Source organism: Budorcas taxicolor, chromosome 5 (genome assembly GCF_023091745.1).
Source record: "Budorcas taxicolor isolate Tak-1 chromosome 5, Takin1.1, whole genome shotgun sequence".
Classification (NCBI taxonomy): Eukaryota; Metazoa; Chordata; class Mammalia; order Artiodactyla; family Bovidae; genus Budorcas; species Budorcas taxicolor.
In genome coordinates, this window is record NC_068914.1 from 145988735 (window position 1) to 146007569 (window position 18835).

Sequence of the window (18835 nt, forward strand, 5' to 3'; positions counted from 1 at the left end):
AAATTTGGGGATTTTTCAAATTGTGAGAATTAATCTGAAATGGTTTTAATGAAGGTGTAAATTAAATTTATGAGCTATAAAACTTGTTTTGAGAAATCTGTGTAACCATATATTTAAAGTTGATTGCTCACTATTAAAACAGAATCTGCAATTGCCTTAAATAGAGAATCATAATCTCAGCACTAGATGGGAACCAAGAAAAAATTTTCTCTCATTTCAATTGCCAGATGAAGACCCATTCCCAAGGACTAAGATTTCCGCTTATATGTGGGGATGTGGTCCCTGGGGAGCAGGAAATTGTGAAATTTGGTTGAGTTGCCCATTTCTGGCATCTGACAGAGGACCCAGAGTGTTCTCATGAAGCTTGTAGGTCAGGCTGGTTCTGTTGCTGAGGTGCTCAGAAGAGGGCATCTGAGGCACTCTACAGAGGTCATTTCCTGTCTCCACTTCTTGAGAAATCAGACCCGCCGGGTGTAGAAGAGGCATGCACATCTCTTTTCCACTCCTTGCCATTATTGGTCCATCTTCGTTCCAACTGCCAATGTCCAGAGAAGATGCTGCATTGAGTAGCTGAGTCAGTATGAAGTAGCTCAATCTAGACTTTTAGACAATGCTGGGTGCTCCCCCTCACCTCAGATACTTTGTGGCCCCTTTTGCTATCCTTCCGTCAAAGGTTGTGTCTTGTCATTTTGTCACCACTAAAACCAGATTCTCCTTAATGTTTCAGGCATCTCTCTGAAGCCTCTGAGAGAAACTGTCGACTCTGGGGCAGAGGAGAAGGAGTCTTCATTGGTCCTGAGACAAGAAGAGCCTGGATATGATGATGTGGAGCTTAGCACCATGTAGCGCCATGTTTGAAGCAAGAAATTCTTGAAAGACGTCTCTGCTATATTGTTTCTCAAATAAATGAGAATCCTGTCTTCTTCATAATTATTGTTTTTACATGGAACTATGATTAAAGGCATTTTTTTTTTCCTCTGTAGAAATCATATCATTACTTGTGACACAGGGTTTTACACTGAAAGTTGCCATGAAACAATCCCTGACATTTTCATGGCTTTGTAACTTACTCCACTCTGCCAGAATAAAGTATTTATGGGTGGTAAGTGCCTGTGAGGTTTCAGAAAAATCTAGAGACTTTCACTGGGTTTTCTCAAATAACATAGGACAGGCCTCCAAGCTTAACATGTTAAGTGCACTACTGATAGGAAAGAATTTCCTGTAAATACTTTCCCCACATGACATTCTAGCTGCCTTGTCATAATTAATACTCTGCAGAGAAGTTTTCTAGTTTTTGTGACAGACCCTGGAATGATAAACCCTCCAAAACCACCCCTCACAAAAGGCCCCTTCACAGGCCACGTGGATAACCTGGAATGATTGCCCTCATCTCCCTGATCTAAGCAGTCCAAAAGTCTATTCACCAGCTCCTGGCTGATTTTGAGCACTCAATCCATAATAGGCTCATCCTGAGACTCTGCCAAGTCTAGGTGGGAAGTCTTGTCCTCCTCTCCTCTCCCATAATTTTATATGATTTTTATCACCCAGAATTATAGTAACCAGCTATTTTGACTTCATGGATACCGTGAATCAGGAATAAAATTTAACATTCTTGATGGGTACACTTTACTCTGTCACTTATTTCATCACTTCCCAATGGCAAATGGCCATGTGAGCTGCACTTGGAGAAGCCCTAGGAATCTCTAATCCCCAGCACAGAAAAAGAATTACAGAGATTACAAGCATGAGTGTAGGTTGGAGCCCTGGACATCATCCAGGGCCATCAACTAAATAACAGGTTGGCCACAAATCATACTCAGGCCAGCACTCTCAGGTCTTATATGAGTTCAGCAGCTTCTCCACATGTCCACAATGGAATGGGACAGGAGTCAGGGGTATTGTGGAAATGTATTGTTTACTTGGTCACCCCTACAAGACAGCTCTCTCTACCCTGAAGAATCACAGCAGGATCACATTTACATTTTCAACAGTTACCAGATCAAAGGACTCTTTAAACAACATGTTTTCAGAGAAGCTTATTGGTCTGAAATTCTTCCTCTAAGAGTTCAGTCATATCAGACTCCTCCATTGACATGAATAAAACTCAAATAGCCAAAAATTACTGATCTTTCTGTCTATATCCCTTCTTTTAGATCCCCTCTGTCTTGTTCTCCAATTTCTTGCCCCTTTATCCCACCTGGTGCCCCTCAGTGGTGGGTTGGATGGTAAAGAATCTGCCTGCTGGGCAGGAGACCTGGGTTCGATCCCTGGGTGGGGAAGATCCCCTGAAAAAGGGAATGGTAACCCACTCCAGTATTCTTGCCTGGAGAATCTCATGGACAGAGGAGCCTGGCAGGCTACAGTCCACAGGGTGGCAAAGAGTCGGACACGACTGAAGGACTAACACTTTCACTTTGTCCCACCTGGATACAGGGTATGAGTTAGCACCAATTTGCCCTTCATCAACTTGGAGAGAGATACAAGCTGATGTAATTCACTTTAAATGCTAGATAATTGGACAGACAAGAAATGACAACATCCTGAGGAAGTAGCAGGAAGTGATGGAGAGGCAAGACTGGATTTAAAAGGATTTGATAACCAGCTAGACATGGGAGAAGAGAGAGAGAGAGTCTGTACGCACCTGAGGAAAAAACGGAAAACAGTAACCCAGGGAATGGGAGATAAAAAGGAAGAGGTAGTTATGCAGAGTGAGATTTTTAATTGGCCTTGAGAATTTAGGCAGGGTAAAGAAAGCTGTATGCATTCTCTTCCACCAGCCAATTTCCTACCCTCGACTTTGAAACTCACACCCCATCTGGTGCCCAATAACTGAATAAAAACAGATGGTGTGACATCTCTGGGAAGGGGAAGAGCATAAAGGAAGGATCAGGATTTCCGCCCCCCACACAAGTTCACCTTGCTAAGAATGAAGGTGTGAGTGTGGACAAAGTTTAGAATCTGCTGTCTAAGGAAGAGTGACCTGGGGCATTTCTGAGTCTGAGTGAAGTCATGCCTTAACTAGCATTTGGGGGAGGTGAGACAAGTCAGTTCACTCATCTGGTATTTCCTTAGAAGGAAATTGTGATTGAGTACCAATCCTCTAAGAGCATTTGGAATGACTCTTGCCATTGTCAACAAAGCAAAAAGTTACTTTATTGAGAATATTTCATTATGAGCAATTTCCATGTGATACAATTATAGGTCAGCACTACTCTATTGAAATATGGGCAATTAGAATATCTGAGACAATATCTCATATTTAATACATCATGGGAAAGTAACTATGGATGTTTACAGAGCACTTAGTTCAACATCATCGTATCCAGTGTCCGCTTCCTCCCACTGGAGCAACCAGGGGCTCTCTTCTTCTTCCCTAGGATCAGCCACCTCTCTAGAGATATTCAGAGAAGAACCTGAAGTAGGAACGAAAAGTTTGATTAGAACTGAAACAAAGGGACCTGACAGAGCCCTGCGGTGGAAGTCAGTCAAGTAAATGATGATAACAAAGCATCCCTGGGATCCAGGTGTGCTCAGGGAGGCTCAGGCTATTTCATGTTTATTTCAGTGAGGATGGATCAGGGCTGTCTTCTCAGGATCCAGCCCGGGAATTGGCTAGTGGTCCAGTGGTCAGGACTTGGTGCTTTTACTTCTGTGGCCCAGGTACAATTTCTGTTTCAGGCGCTAAGACCTGCAAGTCTTGCAGCACTGCCCCTCCCTGCCCCCCCTCCCAAAAAAAAAGGATTCAGCCCATTGAGGTCTCAAGTTAAATGGGAAATCCTGGATTACAGGAGACCTGTTCCATGGCTACACAATCAACAAGGAGATGCCCAAGAAGGGAAGAATCTCTAGAAGGAGTGTAAAATTTTCTTTTTTCATAATTAACAGGTCTGAATCAACAAGGAGAGGGGGGTAGAAGATCACATCTGGAGAAATCTCAGCTCCTCACTGACCATCCAACTCTGCTCTTGGTGGTCTTGACTCGTGTTCCCCAAAGCCCACAAAAAGCAACCACAGGATCCTTCTGCAGTTGCCCCTCCCCCAGGAAACACATGAACCTCAGATGGAGAAATACCCTTCACGGAGAATGAGTGTATTTCCTTGGCCGCTGAAATGTCTGGAGCAGATTGACATGAACCTGCCCACAAATTCCGAGTCCATAATCCACCATCATGCTTTTGATTTTTAGGGCCATATATACCATCTGCTTTATACGTATTTGGGTTGACCTATGGTCAGAGTGCATTTTAAAGTATAAAAATGCTTTACAAATTCCAATACCAACATAGTCTTTAAAATCTCTAACTGCATTTCACATATGAGACAGCACAAAAGGTTATTAAGTTATTCTATTTTTGTATTAGGTAAATATGCTCAAGTAATCCACAAGTCTTAATGCAGGCACATGAAGGATAAAGTCATGCAGACACAGACACTAATATTAGAGTGCTTCCTCTCTCCCCAGGAGTCTGACAGCATTAAAGAAAGGAATAAGATCAAGATGGTGCTATCAATTATTTGAGGTCATCCAAAATTGGAATACCTAGGAGGGACGGATACCGAGCAGCTCAAATGCACCATTTCCAGGATAGAGACCAAAGATTGCAGGAGATTAGCTAACTCCACTCACCTGTCTGAGAGGACCTTGTCGCATCCACCTTCTTTGGAGGCACTTCCTCCTCACTCCCCTGAGAGGCAGAAGGAGTCCCAGCAATGGTACCTCTTCAGCATCATCATAATCCTCACCAGGGGCATCAGTCCTCTGATCTGGGGCTTCCAAGGGCAGAGCAGGGGTCAGATGAAACCACAGGAAGTGTGTTGGCCTGGGAAATTCCTAAGCCTTCTGACCCAGAGTTTCTGAGCCACTAAACAAAGGTACCAATCACTCCTTGTTGCAACAGAATTTTTTTTAAGGTTGTATTTCATGTTGATGTGCCCATAAACCAAACAAATGATTTTATACATCTCAATACTTCCTTTGCCAACAAAGGAGTATATAATCAAAGCTATGGTTTTTCCAGTAGTCATGTATGGATGTGAGAGTTGGACCATAAAGAAGGCTGAATGTCAAAGAATTGATGCTTTTGAACTGTGGTGTTGGAGAAGACTCTTGAGAGTCCCTTGGACTCCAGAGAGACCAAAACTGTCAATCCTAAAGGAATTCAATCCTGAATAGTCACTGGAAGGACGGATACTGAAGCTGAAGCTCCAATACTTTGGCCACCTGATGTGAAAAACTGTCTCATTAGAAAAAACCCTAATGCTGGGAAAGATTGACGGCAGGAGAATAAGAGGATGACAGAGGATGAGATGGTTAGATAGGATCACTGACTCGAAGGACATGAGTTGAAGCAAGCTCCAGGAGCTGATGATGGACAGGGAAACCTGGCGTGCTGCAGTCCATGGGGTCACAAAGAGTCAGACATGACTGAGCAACTCAACAACAACAACAACAATTATTTCCTGATTAAAATTACATATCTCAAAGCAACTCTTATACCAATAAGCATTACTATAAAATTTTGACAAATTACATTTTCCAGATGTTGTTGTTGTTCAGTCACCAAGTCGTGTCTGACTCTTTGCAATTCCAAGGACTGCAAAATGACAGGCTTCCCTGTCCTTCACCATCTGCCAGAGTTTTCCCAAGTTCATGTCCATTGAATCAGTGACACCATCCAACCATCTCATCCTCTGTCACCCTCTTCTCCTTCTGCCCTCAATCTTTCCCAGCATCAGGGTCTTTTCCAGTGAGTCAGCTGTTCCCATCAGGTGGCCAAAGTATTGGAGCTTCAGCTTCAGCGTCAGTTCTTCCAATGTGTATTCAGTGTTGATTCCCTTTAATATTGACTGATTTGATCTTTTTACTGTCCAAGGGACTCTCAAGAGTCTTCTCCAGCACCACAGTTGAAAAGAATCAATTCTTCAGCACTCTACCTTCTTTATGGTCCAGCTCTCACAATCGTACATGATTACTGGAAAAACCATAGCCTTGACTATATGGACCTTTTTCAGCAAAGTGATGTCTTTGATTTTTAACACACTGTCTAGGTTTGTCAAAGCTTTTCTTCCAAGAAGCGAGTGTTGTTTAATTTCATAGCTGCAGTCACCACCCACAATGATTTTAGAGATGTTTCCAGATAATGTTTTCTTTTAAATATACACCTGTTGTGACAGAATGAGAGTGACTACGGACACAGAGAGCCCAGCCCCAGCATGAGACATTGCAGAACAGCTCGAGAAGGGGGAGAACAGACCCCATCTGGACACAAGGGATTCCTCTGGTCCATCAAAGGAAGACTGTTTCCCTCGCATCTCATCTCTACGAGGGAAACTCTTCTCCCCAACATCCAGTTGCAGTGGGTCCAGCTCTATTACCTGGAGCAGATCTGTGGTCATGGTTGTCTTCATCGTCCCTCATGTAACACGGCATTTTATTCACTGAGTCATCGGACAGGAATCGTAAAGTGGAGAAAAACATCACAGAATACACAGAAATGACCCTCCTGACACCCATGGAACATGTGTTAAGACTGAGAAGAAACATGGAGATGGGCCTGGCTCCTGCAGTGTAGATGGAGGCTTGGGGCTCATGGGGCTCTGAGAGGCCATCCTGCCACGTTGGAGAGCTGCCTCTGTGAGCCTGGGGCATACGTGAGGTCTGCAGACACTGAGAAGACGTGCACAGCCAGTGGGTGGTGACAACCAGAGGTCCCAGGAGGGCAGGCAGAGACACCCACCTGGGCTGCCCAGAAGACCCTCCTTCTGTGACACAAGGTGATCTAGCTCCTCATACATGGCTTCAGCAAGAGCATCTTCATAGCTGGATAAAGCTGAGAGATCCCCCAGCAGGTCAGAGAAGCTTCCCCAGATACCCTGATCCAGCAGGCCCACCCTTCATCTCCCCGGTGCTCTCACATGGGCTGCTGGGACCTCAGCATCATCTCCCACCCCGTGCATCGTGTTGGCACCTTCTCTCCTCATCTGACCTGAATCCACAGCTCAGGCTCAACTTTTTCTTCCCTCACAGAAGAGCCCACATCATATGAGAGTTCACACCCTAGTCCTAAGAACCTCTGTACACTCAGCCTTTAGAGTGCAGCACAGAGCACTCTACAGACTCAGAACAGAGACCTGACCCAGGTTCCCCTCCTCATACACCTGCCCCATCTCCTGCCTGCACACTCTCCCTGGTCCCCAGATCCCCTGAAGCCCGCCTCTGCTCTCTGCTCTCCATCTGAGCAGCTGAGTCGCCAGGATAATGAGAACCAGGAAGAGAAGGGCCCCCAGGATGAGGCAGAGGACCTCAGGCAGGGAGAAGATGCCAGGGAGAGGATTTGAGGTTGTTCTGGTCCCTAGGGAGAATAAGGCAAGAGGGTGTGGAGAAGGTCCTGGGCACAAAGAAACCCCTGAGCCAGCATTTCTGGGAGTTCCAGATGATGGTGTTCCAGCCTCAGACAGTGACTGGGCTCCCTTAGGTCTCGTCCTGAGATGAGTCAACTCCACTCTGGCCAGTGTGGCCCCAAGGCAGAGCCAGGGGTTATCACGGAGCTGCCCTGCCAAGACAGCCTCTGAGGACCTGGCTCATCCCTTCTCCTTGGGCATCAAACAGTCCTGGGATCCACATCTCACTGATGAGGAGCAACACTTAAAGGCAGGTGGGAGAACCTTAGACTCTGTAACATGGGAATCAGTCTCCCCTGGACCCCTGGGCATGAGAACCCTCTGACACAGGGAACCAAGTCAGAGGAGTTCCCCACCATAATGCTCTGGTTCATTGACTGGTGGGGGTGCCCACCAGTCAGGGGCTCCTCAAGCTGTTTCTTCTCTTTCATTGTCACAGAATCCACAGAACAGGTTCCAAGACTCTGAATATCTATCCTGCCCAGGAATTCTGGCACTATACTTACTGGGGGCAGTTGCAGGGCTGGCAATGTAATTCTTACAACCAAAAAAAGTAGGAGTTTGGAGTAGGGGAATTGGCCAGAGGTAGGTGAAAGTGAAAGTGTTAGTCACCCACCAGGTTCCTCTGTCCATGGAATTCTCCAGGCAAGAATACTGGAGTGGGTTGCCATTTCCTCCTCCAGGGGATCTTCCTGACCGAGGGATCAAAGCCCAGCCTCCTGCATTGCAGGCAGATTCTTAACTGTCTGAGCCACTTACTAGGGGGTGGCTGGGGAAGGCAATGCAATTTTTTCACCCAAAGAAAAAACAGGAATTGGAAGCAGGGTGATTCACCAGATGCAGGGCAGCCCATTTTTCTCTCCTGAGCCCTGAAATCACCCCTCAGTCTCCACAACACCAGTGTCCAGTCCTCTCAGCTCCCCATCCTAGATCAGGGCCCCAGAACTGGGACACTGTCTGAATACAAACTCCCCACCACGCCAGGTCCAGCCCACTGCCCCTGCACTGCCCCAGCTCACCCAGGGTGTACCTTGAGCCCCTCACTCACCAGAGCACCTCACACCAGCATCCTCCTCATGCTTGCAGTCGCTCTGCCCCCAGGGCTCCGCAGCACAGTCCCACAGGGAGGACTCCCGGCCCCCGCACCGCGCCTCATCCAGCCAGATGCTCCCATTTCCAGGGCCGAATGTCGTGGCCCGCATGGCTTCCAGGGCCTGGCCACAGCCCAGCTGCTTACACACCACCTCGGCCTCTGCCAGGCTCCAGGAGTCATCACACACGGTGCCCCAGGAGCCGCTGTGCCAGACCTCCACCCGCCCTGAGCACTCGCTGTCTCCTCCCCTGAGCCGGAGCTTCTCCCTGTCTGAAAAGGCAGCAGCCCCTCCTGTGACTGCCCTGGTGGGAGGAAAGAGCCCCTGGGAGCCACAGGGGAGGGGGCGGGGCTGACGTACCTGTGCAGGGGGCAGCAGTTGGACAGCTCTGGTGTCTCCCGCCTGTAGAAGCAATGATGGGAAGTGCTGGATCATGGACAGCGGGGGAGGTCTTGTCCCCAAACATGAATATCTATCATCCTTGGTTCAGTCCAAATGATAAGGATAAATACAGGCTTATTATCTATTCGACTGAAGCATTCATTGCACGTGAGCACTAGCTGAAACAACTGTAAATGTTTATATATTTGTCTTCACATTCCACTACAAATACAAACACACACATTTTGTAGATTCAACCTAAATTCATCACTTAGATTGGAAAATACAAAATTGCACTAACGACATCCTACATGGTTGGGAGTGACACAGAAACAGACAGTAAGTCACCTGCACACGAGATATAGGCTTCCTCCTTTGGAGAGCATGAAGTGTAATTCCAAGGGTCAGAAGGACACTGCCAGAGAGAGGTGTCAGTTTTCCGACACTGGATTCCATCTACCCAGTGGGGTCTAGAACCTTCCCTAAGAGCAACAGAAGGGTTGAGGGTTCCACTGTCCCCACAGCCAAGCTGTCTGCAGATCATGGACATGGTGATGTCTCCCTTTGGGCTGCGGCAGACACTGCCCCAGGTCCCGTTGTAGAAAACTTCCAGCCAACCAGCACACTGCTGGTCCTTGCTCACCATCCTGAGGGCCAAGAACTCTAAGACTGAAAGGGAGGAGATGGGACAGAGTGAGCATTCCACTCAGTGCTCTGGTTTTTCCTCTTCCCCAGAAATTGTGACCATACATCCCTGATGCAGCAGAGGAGATGCCCACTGGACGAGAAGACTGACTTTTGCCTCCCTTTCACCTAACTTTGTCCATTTGTATCTGTCTTTCTATTTCAACCACAAGGATGTAGTGGTTACGAACAGAGGAAGACCAACCAGGCACTTACAGGGCAGGGGAGCTGAATCCTGCTTCCTGACAAAACTTCTAAAGACTGTGTGAAAATATGTGATGTGCACAGTGAGGTGGTTGACAGTGTGAACCCCCAGAAATGTGTTACCTTACATTTTGAAAGGGGCTTCACAGATGTGATTAATAAGGACCTTGGGATGGTGAAATTAAGCTGGAACAATGTGGATTAATCACCTGAGCCCAGCCTAATCACCTCCTTAGCCCTAATACCCTTAGATGATCAGCAATGATCACCTTGCAAAGCTCCAGTTAGAGGGAAATGTAAGTGAGGAAGAACAGTTGGAATATACACTGCTGTCTGAAGAAGAAGAAGGGGGCCCTGAACCAAGAAATGAGGCCACATAGAAACCAGGAACGGCTGGGAAAGGAGTAATCCACAGAGCATCCAGGAAGAACACAGCCCTGTGGACACTGGGATGTTGGCTCACAGAGACCATTGCCAGACTCCTAGCAAACAGAACAGAACAGAATAAATCTATGCTTTCATTACAACATCACCAGGATCTTCAGACTGTATTACGACAGGGAACTGCAGAGTGAGCCCTGCTTTCACGTGGAAACTGAGAAACGGCTCTGCCAGGAAACACTGCAGAGAAGAAAGGACCAGAATCTTAGCCGCTGCAAACACCTTGTCTTCTCGTCTGCTGGAAAGACAGGCTCCATGGGAGGAAGCCTCCTTCTCTGGTCCTTTCAGCATCTCTCCATCAGCGTTCAGACCCTCGTCCTCCAGGGCCCCACCCCCTCCCCTAGCCTGTGGACAGTGTGCAGCACAGACCTGAGCAGATGACCCCCGCGTCCTGCTTGTGTCTGCAGTCGTGCCACCCCCAGCCCCGGGAAGGGCACCTCCACACATGGGACTCATTTCCTGTGCAGTTCAGGTCGTCCAGCCAGATGGGTCCTGATCCCGCACCAAAGTGAGCAGACTTCATGGCATTGAGGGCGTCTCCACAGCCCAGCTGCCTGCACACCACGCGGGCATCGTCCAGGTCCCAGCCGTCATCACAGATGGTGCCCCAGGAGCCCTGGTCAAGAATCTCCACTCTGCCGGCGCAGGGACCGCCTCCGTCCACCAGGCGGAGCTGCCTGCTGTCTGAGGAGAGAGAAATGGGACAATGGGGCGGTGACTGGGTGGTGAGGGGGGCGAGGGGGCAAGGGGTGAGAAGGATCTTCTGTCCTGTGGGACCCTCACCTGAGCAGTAGGGGACGCTCTCCTCTGAGGCTGCAGAGCCTGCTGGTTCAGACACGGAGTCATTGCACTGGGGTAGCACCTGGGTCTGGTTTCCTGCAGAAACAGCAATGATCAGGGGATTGGGAGGCTTAAAGAGCAGAAAATTGAATTAAGGTAAATAATGGCCCAAGTGTTGGAGCCTGAGATAAACGCTGTAACATAGTACTAACCTTATGGTAATTTTAGAGTTCACCTTCTCTATGGGGAGTTCTGTGTCTGACAATGCCAAAATTTCTGTTTTAAGCCAAGTGCTGCACTAAGAATAAATTTACAAAAATGAGACATTATCAGTACTTTTGATATTGTTGTTGAGCTACGCAAGCAGTGAGAGTTTTTGGAGCCAAGCTCTCAGAGAGAATAAAGGGCAGAGGTAAGCCATTTCTCTGAGGCTTTTGTCAATTCAGAAGTAAGAGCTGAGACTCTGAAAAGCTCAGCAGAGATTCTGCCAGACACACTAGCTCAGGGAACATGAAGCACTATTCAGGGTCTGCCTGGGAGAAGGTTAGCCAGGATCTGGGCATGGTAAAAGGAAAGTGAACTAAAAGCTGATCCTTTCCCAAAGAATGGATGCCCAGTTTCTATTTTCTTCACCCTCTTTCAAGTAAGGTGATCGACCCTAAATTGGGTGCCTGGAGGAAGCTATAAAATAAGATCCTTTCTGAAGGAGTTCTACAATTTTTCACCTATAATGTTTGTCAATCAAAAATACTCAGTCACAAAAGATGAAAAATTTGGCAAAAATGTATGAAGAAAAAATGCATTAGAAAGAAACATATAGGATACCCAGCTACTGGAGTTAACCTGGCAAAAGTTTAAATCACCATGGATGAAATGTTCAAAGAATGAAATGACAAGATAGAATTTTGGCAGAGAAATGATCACAAAGAATTTAATAAAAATTCTAAAATTGAAAATGTCAGTTTGTGAAATAACTCAGAGGATGTGTATAATACTCCATCAGACCAGCACAAGATAGCAATACTAAAAGGGGACATAATGAAGCACAGAAAGAAAAAAATGGAAAATATAAAAATGTACAGAAAGATGCTAAATAGGTCTGGTATTCATATATACTAAGTCTTAGATACATAAAGCCAAAATTGACAGAACTAAAGGCAGAAATTTAGAATCAACAATTTCCCATTTTATACACCCTGGTGGGTTTTAAACATCCACAAAATCTTAACATCCACTGAGAAGTGAAGTCTATGCCTCCCTCCCTTGAAGCTCTGCTGACCATGAATTTCCTGTAAGCAATAGAAGGGAGTGTATGTATCACTGCTCGAACTTCGCACTAGGTCTGAGGACCATTCAGCCTCCTCTGAAATCACTGAGGACTTTTGCTTTAGAGCAAGGAGAGACAAGAAAGCCTTCTTAAGTGAACAATGTAAAGAAATAGAGGAAAACAGTAGAATGGGAAAGACTAGAGATCTCTTCAAGAAAATGAGATCCCAAAGGAACATTTCATGCAAAGATGGGCAAAATAAAGGACCTGGCAAGGACCTTTAGGAAATGGCAAGAACCTAACAGAAGCAGAAGATACTAAGAAGAGATGGCAAGAAGACACAGGAGTGCGTGCTAAGTCACTTCAGTCGTGTCTGACTCTTTGAGACCCCATGGACTGCAACACATCAGGCTTCCCTGTCAATCATCAACTCCCGGAACTTGCTCAAACTCATGTCCATCGAGTCAGTGATGCCATCCAAGCATCTCATCCTTTGTCGACCCTTCTCCTCCTGCCTTCTATCTTTCCCAGCCTCAGGGTCTTTTTCAGTGAGTCAGTTCTTTGATTCAAGTGGCCAAAGTATTGGAGCTTCACCTTCAGCTTCAACGTCAGTCCTTTCAATGAATATTCAGGACTGATTTCCTTTAGGATGGATTGGTTTGATCTCCTTGCAGTCCGAGGGACTATCAAGAGTCTTCTCCAACACCACAGTTCAAAAGAATCAATTCTTGGCCCTCAGCTGTCTTTATGTTTCAACTCTCACACCCATAAATGACTACTGAAAAAACCATAGCTTTGACTAGACAAACCTTTGTTGGCAGAATAATGTCTCTGTTTTTTAATATGCTGTCTAGGCTGATCATAACTTTCCTTCTAAGGAGTAAGCATCTTTTAATTTCATGGCTGCAGTCACCATCTGGAGTGACTTTGGAGCCCCCCAAAATAAAGAAGTGTCTCACTGTTTCCATTGTTTCCCCATCTGTTTGCCATAAAATGATGGGACCAGATGCCATGATCTTAGTTTTCGGAATGTTGAGTTTAAGCCAATATTTTCACTCTCTCTTTCATCAAGAGGCTCTTTAGTTCTTCACTGTCTGCCGTAAGGGTGGTGTCATCTGCATATCTGAGGTTATTGATATTTTTCCTGGCAATCTTGATTCCAGCTCATGCTTCATCCAGCCCAGCATTTCTCATGATGTACTCTGCGTATAAGTTAACTAAGCAGAGTGACAATATACAGCCTTGGCCTACTCCTTTCCCTACCTGGAGCCAGTCTATTGTTCCATGTCCAATTCTAACTGTTGCTTCTTGACCTGCATGCAGATTTCTCAGGAAGCAAGTTAAGTGGTCTGGTATTCCCATCTCTTTAAGAAGTTTCCACACTTTATTGTGATCCACACAGTCAAAACTTTGCCATAGTCGATGAAGCAGAAGTCGATGTTTTTCTGGAACTCTCTTGCTTTTTCTATGGTCCAGCAGATGTTGGCAATTTGATATCTGTTTCCTCTGTCTTGTCTAAATCCAGCTTGAATATCTGGAGGTTCTCGGTCCATGTACTATTGAAGACTGGCTTGGAGAATTTTGAACATTACTAGCGTATGAGATGAGTGCAATTGTGTGGTAGTTTGAAGATTCTTTGGCATTGCATTTCTTAGGGATTAGAGTGAAAACTGACCTTGTCCAGTCCTGTGGCCCCTGCTGAGTTTTCCAAATTTGCTGGCATATCGAGCTACTTTCACAGCATCATCTTTTAGATTTTGACATAGCTCAACTGGAATTCGATCACCTTTACTAGCATTGTTCATAGTGACGCCTCCTAAGGCCCACTTGATTTCACACTCCAGGATGTCTGGCTCTAGGTGAGTGATCACACCATTACGCTTATCTGGGTCAATGAAGATCTTTTTTGTATAGTTCCTCTGTGTATTCTTGCCACCTCTTTGTAATATCTTCTGCTTTTGTTAGGTCCATACCATTTCTGTCCTTGATTGTGCCCATCTTTGCATGAAATGTTCCCTTAGTATCTCTAATTTTCTTGAAGAGCTCTCTAATCTTTCCAATTCTGCTGTTTTCCTGAATTTCTGATCAAGAGGAAGGCTTTCTTATCTCTCCTTGCTATTATTTGGAACTCTGCATTCAAATGGGTATGTCTTTCCTTTTTTCCTTTGACTTTAGCTTCTCTTCTTTTCTCAGCTGTTTGTAAGGCCTCCTTCCTCTGACAACCATTTTGCCTTTTTGCATTTCTTTTTCTTGGGGATGGTCTTGATCTCTGTCTCCAGTACAATGTCATGAACCTCCATCCATATTTCTTCAGGTACTCTGTCAATAAGAACTAATCCCTTGAATCTATTTGTCACTTCCACTGTAAAATCGTAAGGAATTTGAGTTAGATCATATCTGAATGGTCTAGTGGTTTTCCCTACTTTCTTCAATTTAAGTCTGAGTTTTGCAATAAGGAGGTCATGATCTGAGCCACAGTCAGCTCCCAGTCTTGTTTTTGTTGACTGTATAGAGCTTCTGCATCTTCGGGTGAAAAGAAATCTTGCACATATTTGTGCAAAGTCACACATCTTTGTGTGAATCACAACAAACTGTGGAGAATTCTTAAAGAGATGGGAATATTAGAACACCTTTCCTGCCTTCTGAGAAGCCTGTTTGCAGGTCAGGAAGCAACAGTTAGAATTCAACATGAACAATAGACTGTTTCCAAATTGGGAAAGGAGTACATCAAGGTTGTATATCATCATCCTGTTTAATTAACTTCTATGCAGAGTACATCATGTGAAATGCTGGGCTGGATGAAGCTCAAGCTGGAATCAAGATTGCTGGGAGAAATATGAATAACCTTAGATATGCAGATAACACCACCCTTATGGCAGAAAGTGAAGAGGAACTAAAGAACCTCTTGATGAAGGTGAAAGAAGAGAATGAAAAAGCTGACTTAAAACTCAACATTCAAAAAACTGAAATCATGGGATCTAGCTAGTCCCATCACTTCATGGCAAACAGATGGGGAAGAAATGGAAACAGTGACAGATTTCATTTTCTTGGGCTCCAAAATCACTGCGGACTGTGGCTGCACACATGAAATTAAAAGATTTTGCTCCTTGGAAGAAAAGCTATGACCAACCTAGTTAGCATATTAAAAAGCAGAGACATCACTTTGCTGACAAAGGTCCATCTAGGCAAAGTTATGGTTTTTCCAGTAGTCATGTATATGTGAGAGTTGGACCATACAGAAGGCTGAGTGCCAAAGAATTGATACTTTCAAATTGTGCTGCTGGAGAAGACTCTTGAGAGTCCGTTGGACTGCAAAGAGATAAAATCAGTCATTTCTTAAGGAAATCAACCCTGAATATTCATTGGAAGGACTGATGCTAAAGCTGAAGCTCCAATACTTTGGCCACCTGATGGGAGGAGTTGACTAACTGGAAAAGACCAATGGGAAAGATTGAAGGTGAAAGGTGAAGAGGGTGTGAAGTAGGAGTTGTGGTTCATTTTTTTTTTCTTCCCATGAAGATATTCAGCCAGTACATCATTAAAAAAAAAAATTATACTTTCCCTTTTGAAATATCTTGATGCCTTTGGAGAAAATCAACTTATTATACATAGGTTTAGGCCTATTACTGAACTTGATTATGTCCTGTTGATCTATTTATCAATCCTTACTCAAAGACTATGTTGCCATGGACACATTGTAGGAATCTTGAAGTTAGTTTACTTCCATTTTTGTTATTATCTTTCAAATTTGTTTTATCCATTTTAGCTCCTTTCCATTTTAATATGTACACAAATGTTTAGAATAGGCGTATAAATTCACCTCACTGCTCTTTAGCCAAGACAGTCTGTGTGCATGGATAAATCATGTATAAACCATCAATCTACGGTCCTAAAGGATGTGAACAAGCTGTTCCTGGGTGCTACCAAGGGAAAAATTTTTAAACAACACATTATAGGAACTTCCCTGGCAGTCCAGTGGTTAAGACTCCACAAGTCCACTGAAGGGGGTATGGGTTTGATTCCTGATTCCTGGCAGGGGAACTAAGATTCTGTGTGCAGTGAGGTAAGGCCAAAAAAAAATTTTTTTTGCTTTTAATTTAAACATAAACAGCACATTATAATCATTTAGTTATTCCACCTCATTCTTAGTCTGTCCATGAATCAGTTCCAAACAATTTGGCATCTGCAAAGATAAGCACAGAGCAGACTCAGCAGACCCAAGGATGTCAGAGCCTCAGATTGGTGATTTCTTTTGTAAAGGGGAGGACTGTAAGGAGTTGGAAGGATATCTTTGCTCAACAGGTGATCGATCATTAAGAAAATTACACAGGCTGCAGGGGAGAGGTTCAAGAAAAACAAAACAGGAATACTAAAAGAATTAAGCCACTTCGTGGGTCAGTATAAACAATTTTCTTTTAAATCTTCTAGTGAAGTAGATTTGTGCAAAAGTGCCAAGAACTACTTCAAATTCTACTGAATGGAAAGGTAGGTCCAGTCTTACTCAGAACTCTTAGTTTGCTGCAGCTTTTAAATAAATGTGGACAGAGGAACAAACAGCCTCTTGGTGGGCTGGATAAAGGCATGAGTACTTAGCACATATCCTGATTAAGAGAATTATCCAAGTCTACCCTTAAATGAAATATTCTCTTGGAGCCTGCTGAAATGAAAATACAAGCAACTTTGTTATGTTTAATGGTGATACTAATATTCTCTGAAGCTATAGCTTTCATGAAAATGATGGTTGAAGCTGAGACAAAAGAGATTCCAGCTGGTTGGGCTCTTTATGTGACTTTATTATTGGAAAGATAAGATGATGTCAAGGGAGATGTCACAGATAGCTTTCCAAGTCTATTGTAAATCTATCTGAGTGATGGGGAAATGACTGGGGTTTTTTTAAAGGATAAGAATCAAAGACAAAATGGCAAAAAAAAATGGAGGGCATCTAAAATTACTGAAAGTATACAGGTGGTTGACTGGAAAATAGCATGAAAGAGGAGGAGACAGGTGGAATAACTGCTAAAAATTTTACTGATTCTCTATAAGAGATTATATGATCAGATTGCCTGGAATATCTCCTCAAACTGTAAATAAACATGACAACTTAATTCATCATAACCTTTATGAGTCATTAAAATATTATGTAAGAGATGAATCTACAGGCCCTTTAGAGTCAATACTGAATAAATTAATGCAAAGTAAAGGAGAAGATTATGACTCTGAGTGACAGGTGGGCCAATATGTTTTGGCACAATGCCCAGCAGGCAGCAGCCTGAAGGTGGTAAAGAAACTTTAGTGGGGTTGATGGACACTGGTTCTCAAAGAATTGTAATACAAAAATGAAAGTTCGATGGCAGTATACAGTATTTAGGGCTTCCCAGGTGGTGCTAGTGGTAAAGAATCTGCCTGTCAAAGCAGGAGACGACAGAAACGTGCATTTGTTTGATCCCTGGGTCAGGAAGAACCCCTGGAGTAGGAAATGGCAATCCACTCCAGTATTCTTGCCTGGAAAATCCCATGGACAGAGGAGCCTGGTGGGCTAAAGTTCATGGGGTCACAAAGAGTCAGACATGACTGAGCAACTGAGCATGCACCCACACAAATGTCTGTTAGATCCTTCATTCTGAAGTATGGTGCAAGCCTCATGATTTGTGTGGATTTTCTCTCTGGATGATTTGCTGAAAGTGCAGTATGAGTATTCCCTACTAATACCGTATATCGGTCTCTTTCTCCCTTTAGATCTGTTCAGTTCAGTTCAGTCGCTCAGTCGTATCCGACTCTTTGTGACCCCACGAATTGCAGCACGCCAGGCCTCCCTGTCCATCATCAACTCCCGGGGTTCAATCAAACTCATGTCCATCGAGTCGGTGATGCCATCCAGCCATCTCATCCTCTGTCATCCACTTCTCCTCCTGCCCCCAATCCCTCCCAGCATCAGGGTCTTTTCCAACGAGTCAATTCTTCACATGAGGTGGCCAAAGTATTGGAGTTTCAGCTTCGGCATCAGTCCCTCCAGTGAACACCCAGGACTGATCTCCTTCAGAATGGACTGGTTGGATCTCCTTGCAGTCCAAGGGACTCTCAAGAGTCTTCTCCAACACCACAGTTCAAAAGCATCAATTCTTCGGCGCTCAGCTTTCTTCACAGTCCAACTCTCACATCCATACATGACCACTGGAAAAACCATAGCCTTGACTAGATGGACCTTTGTTGGCAAAGTAATGTCTCTGCTTTTTAATATGCTATCTGCTTTTTAATATGCTTCAATGGGGAAGTATATATTTGTGACTATTAAATCTTCTTGATGAATTGACCCCTTTATCATGATATAATTACCTTCTTGTTTTCTTATTACTATTTTTGGCCTAAATACTATTTTGTCTGACATAATGTAGCTACCCCTGCTCTTCTTAGGTTTTCACTTGCCATGGAGCATCTTTTTCAGTCCCTTTACTTTGAGCCTTTGTGTGTTCCTAAATCAGGAGTGACTCTCCTTTAGGCAGCAAATAGTTTGGTCTTGATTTCCATGCAGCTAGTAACTCTTTTTGAGTGATGAATTTAACCCACTTCCATTTTGACTGATTATGGA

General features: G+C 44.5%; 2 pseudogenes; one reads left to right on the forward strand and one right to left on the reverse strand.

Annotated features, from left to right (window-relative positions):
* The window catches only part of LOC128048244 (antigen WC1.1-like), a 29852-nt pseudogene extending 29006 nt beyond the window's left edge, over window positions 1-846 (forward strand).
* A 2445-nt stretch (window positions 847-3291) lies between these two features.
* Window positions 3292-18835, reverse strand: part of LOC128048718 (antigen WC1.1-like) — a 58458-nt pseudogene continuing 42914 nt past the window's right edge.